The sequence below is a fragment of the Thamnophis sirtalis genome, unplaced genomic scaffold (assembly GCF_051295495.1).
Source record: "Thamnophis sirtalis isolate CommonGarterSnake01/CBP01778 unplaced genomic scaffold, rThaSir2_p1.2 scaffold_13, whole genome shotgun sequence".
NCBI classification, from domain to species: Eukaryota; Metazoa; Chordata; class Lepidosauria; order Squamata; family Natricidae; genus Thamnophis; species Thamnophis sirtalis.
This window is the reverse complement of record NW_028261393.1, coordinates 1,866,079-1,875,813: the sequence shown is the minus strand read 5'-3', so window position 1 is coordinate 1,875,813 and position 9,735 is coordinate 1,866,079. Positions and strand designations below refer to the sequence as shown.

The 9,735-nt window shown below is 47.8% G+C and overlaps 1 protein-coding gene across 1 annotated transcript in view; it reads left to right on the top strand.

Annotated features, from left to right (window-relative positions):
* The window catches only part of HIF3A (hypoxia inducible factor 3 subunit alpha), a 36,086-nt gene continuing 26,351 nt past the window's right edge, over positions 1–9,735 (top strand). The window contains exon 1 of the mRNA XM_087727234.1: positions 1–139. The gene's annotated coding sequence lies outside the window, so the exon portion shown is untranslated. The remainder of the gene's footprint in view (positions 140–9,735) is intronic.

Sequence of the window (9,735 nt, the reverse complement as noted above, 5' to 3'; positions counted from 1 at the left end):
GATCCAGTTCCACATACGGAGAGGAGCCCTCTCGGCTCGGGCTTGGCAAGGACTCGGTGGTCAGTGGAGAGCGATGATGGGGCAGTTAGGCAGGACGCTGGGCCCGAGGGTGCCTTCCCCCTGGGGGGCTCTGGGGCAGGTGAGTCCCGGCACTGTTCGGCTGCTGTGGCTTCCCTCCCTTCTTGCCACCTCTTGCCTTCTCTGCTCGGCTTGTTCGTGCCGCCTTCTCCCCTCTGCTCCTTCCCCTTCAGGCTTTGCTCCGTTTCCCTCTGCTGTTTCTGACGTTGGACTTTTTTGGGCAGATATTTCCCTCCTCCTTTTCCTCCTTCTGTCTTTCCCTCCTGTCTTTTCCATCTTCTTCCGTTTCTCCTCTGTCCCTGAGCTGCTCTGGTGTACGTTTCGTTCTTTCCTTCCTCAATGTGTTTTGTGCTCGGCTGTTTCTTTGCTTGCTCGCCGTTTCTTAATTCTTCTCTTTCTCCTCTCCTCTCTCTCTCTCTGTTCCCCTCACCTTTTATTAGTTTTTTTCCTGTCTCTTTTTCCCGTTACTTTAATTTATTTATTTCTTTTTTCCCTTTCTTTTTCTTCTTTCTTTTTCCCTTCCTTTTTTCTTCTCATTCTCACTCCCATTTCCTTCCTTCCTTCCTTCCTTCCTTCCTTCCTTCCTTCCTTCCTTCTCTCTCTCTCCCCCACACATCTACAAATACACGTTTTTTGCAATCCTCCATACTACTCTCTGTCCCAACTGAATCGGCTGTTCCTTTCCAACCCAAGTTCAGGCTTCGGGCATTTAGGCCCAGTTTGAGGTTGCCTCTCTCGGCTCGTATACTTATTCCACGCAGGGATGCAGAACCGTTGTTGTCAAACCACCGTCGTCTCTACTTTTGCAAAACAGGAAAAATCTCAGGCACAGGAATCTCGAAGGAAGTTAGTTTGATTTGCGCCTCTATTCGGAATCCAGATCTTGTCATTCTCTCTCCCACCCCACCCCTGGTTCTGCTTCCGTGGATGGGACTAGAGTGGTCTGGGGCTTAATCTCTGGCCAAGAGGGACTTCGTTGGGGTTGGGAGGCGGGGGGTTTGAGGCTTGAGGGGTGAGGAGGCCCTCAGTCTCTTGAGAAGGTGGGTCTGGCCCCCATTCCCAAAGACGGGAGCCTGGTGAGGGCCTTTTGCCGATCCATCTGTGCCTTTTAGCTCTCGGTCTTCCCCTTCTGTGAATTGGGTTATAGATCTACTCCGGACGGTGCTTTTAACGCTGGATTGTTTGTGGTCTTGGATGAACCAAGAGGGGAGCAGAACGTTGGTCTTCCCAGTTTGGGATTAGCAAAAAAAAAGCAGGGGGTGTCGGGTGGTGTTGGGCCGCGGGGTGGAGATATTTCAGCTTCCACAGCGTGAGAATTGTGGCGTTGTGGGTGCCGTGCTTTATTTCCCTTTTTTGCTTGAGCAGCGATTCTAACTAGGCCAACAGGATTAGAAAGCGTGTTTGCGCCAAGGGAGCCTGGCGGGTGGCGTATCTGACACAGGAGTCCTCCCTTAACACCTTGCAGCCCCTTCTCTCTCCAAAGGCATCCCGGCCGGCCGGCCGCCAAGGTCTTCCTGACTGTCGGGCGGCCCATGATTAATTTTCTAAAATAAGAATCTGGGTTTGCAGGCACCGTAAGAAAGCATCAGGGCCCCAGGTTTTTTGCAAGCTTTTGTGCCATAGATGTGACGGCAGGACGGGATTATGCTCTTGGGAAGGAAATGTCCTCTGCACATGTCCAGAGGCACTGTTTTTGCCAGCTGCAGATTGCTAAAAGTTTCAAGATGATGGGGGAAGAGATAAGGAGAGAGAAAGTTAGAGAAAGAGTTTCCCCTGAGTCCCCTTCAGGGGAAAAGGGCGGCATATAAATAAAAAATAAACATAAACATTCAAATAGATTAGATAGATAGATAGATAGATAGATAGATAGATAGATAGATAGATAGATAGATGATAGATAAATAGATAGATAGATAGATAGATGATATAGATAGTTGATATAAGTAGGTAGGTAGGTAGGTAGGTAGGTAGGTAGATAGATGGATGATATAGATAGATAGATGATATAGATAGATAGATAGATAGATAGATAGATAGATAGATAGATAGATAGATGATAGATAGATAGATAGATAGATAGATAGATAGATAGATAGATAGATAGATAGAGTTTAGAGTAGAGTTTAGAGTAGAGTTTAGAGTAATTTATTTTTATTTATATAGATGATTAGATAGATAGATAGATAGATAGATAGATAGATAATAGATATAGAGATAGATAGATGATAGATAGATAGATAGATAGATGATAGATAAATAGATAGATAGATAGATGATATAGATAGTTGATATAAGTAGGTAGGTAGGTAGGTAGATAGATAGATGGATGATATAGATAGATAGATGATATAGATAGATAGATAGATAGATGATAGATAGATAGATAGATAGATAGATAGATAGATAGATAGATGATAGATAGATAGATAGAGTTTAGAGTAGAGTTTAGAGTAATTTATTTTTATTTATATAGATGATTAGATAGATAGATAGATAGATAGATAGATAGATGATAGATATAGAGATAGATAGATGATAGATAGATGATAGATAGATAGATAGATAGATAGATAGATAGATAGATAGATAGATAGAGTGAGTTTAGAGTAGAGTTTAGAGTAATTTATTTTTATTTATATAGATGATTAGATAGATAGATAGATAGATAGATAGATGATATAGATAGATGATAGATAGATAGATAGCAATTAGTTTAGTTTTATGGTTAGGAAGGAAGGGAGGGAGAGAAAGAAAGAAAGAAAGAAAGTGAAAGAAAAGTAAAGAAAAGAAAGAAGGAAGGAAAAATAAGGAAAGAAAGAAAGAAAACAACTACAGGCAACCTTCGAATTACAACAGTTCATTTAGTGACCGTTCGAAGTTACAACGGCAGTGAAAAAATTGACTTATGACCATTTTTCACGCTTCCGACTGTTGTAGCATTTCCCCATGGTCGCGTGAGCAAAATTCGGATGCTTGCCAACCGGTTCCTATTTGTGACGGTCGCTGTGTCCCGGGGTCACGCGATCCCCTTTGGTGGCCTCCCGACAAGCCAAGTCCAGGGGGAAGCCAGGCTCACTTAACAGCCGTGTTACTAACTCAACAACCACAGGGACTGGCTTCACAACTGTGGCAAGGAAGTTTGCGAAATGGGACCAAGTTCACAAGCGTCTCGCTTAGCCACATCAATTCCGGGCTCACTTGCGGCCATGAGCCGAGGATTGCCTATAAATACAGAATACGTAAATGCGGAATGCAGAAGGGAAATGGAAGAAATGCATTTGTCTGAACTGGTGGGGGGGGGGGGTCTCCTGCTTGAGCCTGGGGGTTGAACTAGAACAGTGGTTCCCAAACTTGGGAACTTTAAGACTTGTGGACTTCAACTCCCAGAATTGGCTGGAGAATTCTGGGAGTTGAAGTCCACAAGTCTTAAAGTTCCCAAGTTTGGGAACCACTGGACTAGAACTGTGTTTCTCAACCTTGGCCACTTGAAGATGTCCGGACTTCAACTCCCAGAATTCCCCAGCCAGCGGCTGGGGGATTCTGGGAGTTGAAGTCCGGACATCTTCAAGTGGCCAAGGTTGAGAAACACTGTCCTAACCACTGCTGGGGAATTCTGGGAGTTGAAGTCCGGACATCTTCAAGTTGCCAAGGTTGAGAAACACTGTCCTAACCACTGCTGGGGAATTCTGGGAGTTGAAGTCCGGACATCTTCAAGTGGCCAAGGTTGAGAAAGACTGGACTAGAAGACCTTTTAAGTCCCTCCCCACTCTGTTATTCTCTTGAGCCCAACCTCAGGCGCAAGGGAAATGGAAGGGGCAGAACCCGGTGTAAATTAAGATCCCTTGAACCCCAGAGCACAGGGCCGTAAAGAGGAAGAATTCTGGCACCCTTCGTGGGCACCGGTGCTGGATTCGAGAGGTGCTCCTGGGCTTTAATGTGCCCACTGATTTCTTCCGCCAAACAAGGAGGGGCGGGGGCTGTAGATAATTAAGGTGGACCCCTAAGGCTGCCTATAAGATGGGTCAAAGGAAACCCCCAAAAGGGAGGCTGGGCCAAGGGGGGAGAGCCTTGCCAGGGACTGCCCCATATAGGTGCCCCAAATAACGTGGACTCTCTTTCGTGCCTACGTGGCCCTTGGCATGTCCGACTCTTCCCTATGAGCTGGGTCATCGATCAGCTGGTGCAGCAGCTAGGAGCCTCAGCTAGTCCTCGAATTATGACCTCCATTGGACCCAACATTGACCTCCCTTAGCGAAATGATCCTTGAGTGGATTTTGCCGCATCTTATGACCATTTCTTGCCATCGTTGCTAAGTGAATCCCTGCTGTCCTTACCTTAATAACAGGGGTGGGAAAAGCAAAATAGCGAATTAGTAGAACAAGCAGCCAATGGTGGATTTTTAAAATAACAACAACAACAAGAAGAAGAACAACAGCAATTTCAATGACAATAATTTCAACAATAATTTTAATAATAATTTTAATAATAATTTTAACAATAATTTTAACAATAATTTTAATAATAATTTCAACAATAATTTTAATGATAATTTTAATAATAATTTTAACAATAATTTTAATAATAATTTAATAATAATTTCAACAATAATTTTAATAATAATTTTAATAATAATTTCAACAATAATTTTAATAATACTTTTGCTAATAGTAATTTAACAATTTTGACAACAATAATTTCAATAATAATAACTAATAATAATTTTTTTTAAATAATCAATATCATTTATTCCAGAGAAGTAGAATTTGCAAATGTTGATTTATTTCCAGGAAGCATATCGGTAATCCTCGACTTACAACCATTTGTTTATTGACCATTCAAAGTTACAGCAGCACTGAAAAAAAGCGACTTATGTCCTTTTTTCACACTTACGACCATTGCAGCATTCCCATGGGATCAAAATTCAGGTGCCGGGCAACTGGCTCACATTTATGACGGTTGCAATGAATGTCCCGGGGTCATGGAATCCCCTTTTTGGGGCGTTTGATCACATGACCAGGGGATTCTTGCCAGGGTCACAAGCGGCCCTGAGCCCCTTTTTCCGTGGCCTTGGTAACTTCGAACGGTCACTAAACGAACCCGCCGTAAACCATGGACCGCTTGGGCTTTCTGTCGTTCGTTTCGATTGTCTCTCCACGACACCTTTAGAGCTACACATAGTAGGGATGTTGGTGGGGCAGGGGTCAAAAAAGTCAAGATGGCCACTGCCGTCGAGTACCTAAAGCCCCGCCCCTTCTTATGACATCACATATTCACGCCCCCCTCGGATTCAGTCTCTGCTTTTATTAGCAAATGGCACATAAGAACGGTGATTTTAAGACACACACACAAAAACACACACACACACACCACCTATACACAATAGTTTGGGTCGGAAGAAAGATGGTGTTCCTCTCCGCGCCCTTCTGCCATTGTAAAAGACGCTCTTCGTAGTTTTTAAAGGGAGCCTCATAATCTGCAAAGCCCTAAATAGTTTTGAGTTGGAAGCGAAGAGCATGTTCGATGTCTCTCTGTTGGCTTGGCTCCCTTAAGCATCGGTGCCCCAGAGATTTGGTGCCCCAGATGTTTTTCCAGGTAATGGATTTGGGGCAGTAGATACCGCACATTTTTTTCTCTCTACACCTTTTGGAAGTTCAATGCACGTTTATTGTTGTTTAACTTCTGGCAATGCCTTCACCTTTCGTCACTCGTTTCGAGGTGCCTTTATCACCCCCAAGTCATGATTTTGCTGAATTTCTTCCGGGCATGGCTGTTCCTGTGGGGAGCGCCCGGGCACGTAGCTTCATCTTTTTCATTTATTTATTTATTTCCCTCCTTTTGGGGTTAAAGGCAGCTTCTCGGTCCAAGTAACAATGGCGTTATCGAATGGAGAAAATTCCTGTCTGCTTCACGCATCTTTCTAAAGGCAGAGGGGTCTCCAACCTTGGCAACTTTAAGACTTGTGGACTTCAACTCCCAGAATTCCCAGATGGAGCAGGGGTCTCCAGCCTTGGAACTCTGGGAGTTGAAGTCCACACGTTGCCAAGCTCGGAGACACCCCCCCCCACCCCTCCTTACTAATCTATAATACACACTTCTGAAGTTGTTCTCCTGTTGGAATTGTTGCTGGAATTGTTCCAATTTAGGGCATCCGGAAGACAGCCCACATTGTTGGCTTGGGGTCAGGGCAAACTACGATTGGGATGAACCATCTTTGGTGTAACACTCAGGATCGGACCCTGTTGTAATATAGTCCCTTGTGTAGGTGTGTGTCCCCCATGGCCTAGTTCATACTAGGGCTTGCAGAGCCACGCTGAATCACACAGGAGAAAACAAACTCCTAAATTGGTCTGAGGCCTCTTTTGAGTTTTGATGGCCACGATTTTTGTCCAGTGTTCTGATTACTGGAAGTTGTAAAAGTAGTGCTTGACTTACAGGAGTTCATTTAGCGACGGTTCAAAGTTGCAACAGCAGTGGAAAAAGGGATATTTTCCCCACACCTGCGACCATTGCCGCATCCCCAGGGTTATATGTCTGATCAAAACTCAGACGCTTGCCAAGTGACTCCTATTTATGACGGTTGGCTGTCTCCTGCGGCCACGCGACTCCCTTTGGCCGGGGGTCTTGGGGGAATCCAGATTCACTTGTGACTGACTTAACACTGGCAGTGATTCACTTAACAACCATGCCAAGGAAGGTCGTAAAACGGGGCAAAACTCACTTAAATGTCTCGCTTAACAACAGACGTGTTGGGCTCAGACTGTGGTCGTAAGTCGAGGACTGGCTGGATATCCACTTTGGAAAGACCTGCAGTCTTCTAAGAGAGTTGAAAATGAGGCGGCTTCGTTTGTAGCTTTCTGGTTATTCCTTCAGAAGAAAAATTTGCATTTTGATCTTTTTTTAGAAAAACCAGGCAGCGCCCTGAGGTATTGTTGGCTTGTTCTTTGATTGAGATTTGCCAAAATATGATTTTTATTTAAGTTTTTTTTCCTGCAAGGTGGGAACAGCCCCTAAAGAGGTGTAAAGGGAGCTTAAAGTCCAGTCCCAGTGTATAAGGTGGGTGGACTTCAGCTCCCAGAATTCCCCAGACAGTATGCTAATGAACTGTAAGGTGGGTGGACTTCAGCTCCCAGAATTCCCCAGGCAGTATGCTAATGAACTGTAAGATGTGGACTTCAACTCCCAGAAATCCTTAGGCAGTATGCTAATGAACTATAAGATGGGTGGATGTCAGCTCCCAGAAATTCCCCAGGCAGTATGCTAATGAACTATAAGATGGGTGGATGTCAGCTCCCAGAATTCCCCAGGCAGTTATGCTAATGAACTATAAGATGGTGGGACTTCAACTCCCAGAATCCCCCAGCCAGCATGGCTGGCTGGGGAATTCTGGGAGTTGAAGTCCACCCATCTTAAAGTTCCCACGGTTGAGACACACTGTAGGAGAACACTACTTGAAGAAGGAAGATTCGTGGGTTAAGTTTGGAGTTGAAGTTAGTCCTTGGGGTATCTGTGGGATGAGGTCAAAAAAGTCAAAATGGCACCCTCAAATCACTGGGCACCCCACCGGCTTCCTGACACCCCCCCCCCACATACTTCCCACACTTGCCTGCCTCCAGACCTGCTTCCCAAAAGACCTCCCCCCCCCCACAACTCGGGAGGTGAAAACACCTCGCGACTGCCGACACCAGGTGTGTGTGTGTGTGTGTGCGCACGACACAAGCTTGTTTAGCGATTCGCCCACCGCACTTCCTCTTGCTAATTGCCGGCTGATTAAGGAGAGGAGAAAGGGCAGCCCTGTTTTCCCCCGTTTAATTGCACGCTTGCGAATCACTCCTTGCCCTGCACACAATTCAGTGGCGCTGGCAAGGCCAGATCAGCTCCCAGGGAAGAAGAAGAAGAGTAAAAACAACAACAACAACAACAACAATAATAATAAGCCTATTAATACAACTGGTCTTTCGACTTACGACAGTTCCTGCAGTGACAGTTTGACGTTAACAACAACCCTTGTGACTGGGTTTCACACGACCGTTGCAGCATCCCCACGGTGGTCACACGATCAAAATTCAGATGCTTTGCAACCGGCCCCTTCTTACGACGGCTTTAGGACCTTCCGATGAGCCAACCCAGTGGGATTAAACCAGACTCGCTTAACGACCGCCTTAGTCGCGGAACAACTACAGCAATCCCCTTAGCACCTGTGGCACGGAAGGCGAAGTTTACTTAACAAGCGTCTCACTCAGAGACACAAATGTGTGGTCGTAAGTCGAGGACTCCCTGTCTCGTTACGCTCAAGGGCGGCTCCGAAAGGCGGGCCAGGCGATGCCAGCTCCTTCCCTCCTCCCGGCTCCCTTTGCCGTGAAACCCGGTTTTAACGCTGGCACCGTCTTCCGCCCGCTGCATGCGATATCAGTGACTAAGCTGAGTGTTTTGGGGATGGGGGGGGGGCTTTCCGTCTGCAAGGTGGGCGAAGGGGAACCGACGTGGGCGAGGAGGCCCAAATGAAGGCCCAGAGGTTGAGATGCTCGGAGCAGCCTCCGGGGAGCCCGAAGTGGCCTTCGAACCGTGCAGGGAAGCCGGCGTGGGGCAAAAGGAAAGGGGGCTGACTCAGTTTCTCAAGCTTTGGTGGTGGGGGGCATCTGCCCCTCCTGCCTGTCCTCCCACCCCCCCCCAACCCAGCCCAGCCTTAGCAGCAGCCCTGTGCCAGCCCAGTTGGCAGAGTGCCCAGGGCTGTGCGTTGCAGCCGGGCGGCCAATGGCTGCGCTGTGTTCCCAACCGAAATTAGCAAGCAAAACAGGAAGGAGGACGGCCGCTGGTTGGCTGCTCCCGGCCTGCCCCGTCCCCCCGCCCGTCGCTAGGCTCACGTAGGCCCAGCCTGAGCAAGGGGCCTCTGGGCTGCCGTCCAAGCAATGAATGGGGGGGGGGGAAACGACAGGCAGGGGGGGGAGGGCTCAGGCCTCTCTGGGATCCAGAGGGCACGGCGGTGCAGGCAGCAAGAGCCGGGCTGGTGGCACGGCAGCCAGGCTTGCCAGGGTGGGTGGCACGAGGGCAGGGATCCCCCCCCCCCCCGAAGCAGTCAGCCCCGGAATGTACCACCCACAAACAGCTGGGCTGGGGCAGATGCCGTGCCTCGGGGGGTCTTGCAGGCTCGGGATTTCTGCCCCAGTGGGAGAGGCCCGCTTTCTACCCGGGAGACCCCTCCCCAAATCTTTCTCCCTCTAACTCTTGACTGCTGAGCTCTGTTTCTCCGGAAATGCAGCCGCGGGCGGGCGGGGGGGGTGTTCAGGAGAGGGTGGGTGGGGGGAAGCATAACCTGGCTTGCTGGATGCTTTTCTCTTCCGCCTCCGGCCTCTTGGAAGGTTAACCAAGGTATATAGCGTCACTTCTGGGAAACGTTTGTTTCGGGACGTTCAGTGGGGCTGGTTCCCAAATTGGATTTTTGCAAAGAGGGGCGACGGGGTGGGAGAAGACATCTTTTAAGCGGGGAGATCACGCATTGTGTGGGGAACTTTCCCAGGCTTCCCAAGCGTAGGATGGAGGAGTAGCATTCTTTCTCTTTTCTGGGGGGGGGGGGGGGGGGGGGGGCTGGTCTGGACTATGCTTTCCATCATCCCCATCCCCTTCCAGCCTGGCTTGGGAAAGATGGGGCCCAGGGCTCTT